The sequence below is a fragment of the Arachis ipaensis genome, chromosome B10 (genome assembly GCF_000816755.2).
Source record: "Arachis ipaensis cultivar K30076 chromosome B10, Araip1.1, whole genome shotgun sequence".
NCBI lineage: Eukaryota > Viridiplantae > Streptophyta > Magnoliopsida > Fabales > Fabaceae > Arachis > Arachis ipaensis.
Window position 1 is genome coordinate 129,712,036 of NC_029794.2, and position 498 is coordinate 129,712,533.

Below are 498 nucleotides of genomic sequence, written 5' to 3' on the forward strand. Positions count from 1 at the left end.
GCATTAATTATATAAATTTGGTTAAAAAATATTAATCCCTAATTTTTAATTTTTAATTTTATTGTCAAATAATAAAAAATATAATTTTAATTTTAATAATACTTTTTAAATATTTCTAAAATTTTGTAATCATCAAAATATATATATATATATATATAATATTTTTAGAAAAATAAAATTATACAGTAAATATTTTTGTATCAACTATAAGATATATATCCAACTATCCAAATAAGAATGTGAAAAAAAAAATTGATATATATCCAATTAACGTAGCATTATATAGGCAACTACCTAGTGTCACCAACATTGAATAATTCGAATCAATATGATTCGAACTCCATAGAGTCATACGAGCCTACTAATTCGAATAGAGTCAATTCGATTTAGCCTTCTCTAATTCGAATCTACTTTATTCGAATTACATGCATATTCATTCAAACGTAATTCGAAAGCAAGTTGTTTCGAATTACATGTATTTGTAGTTCGAATCATATT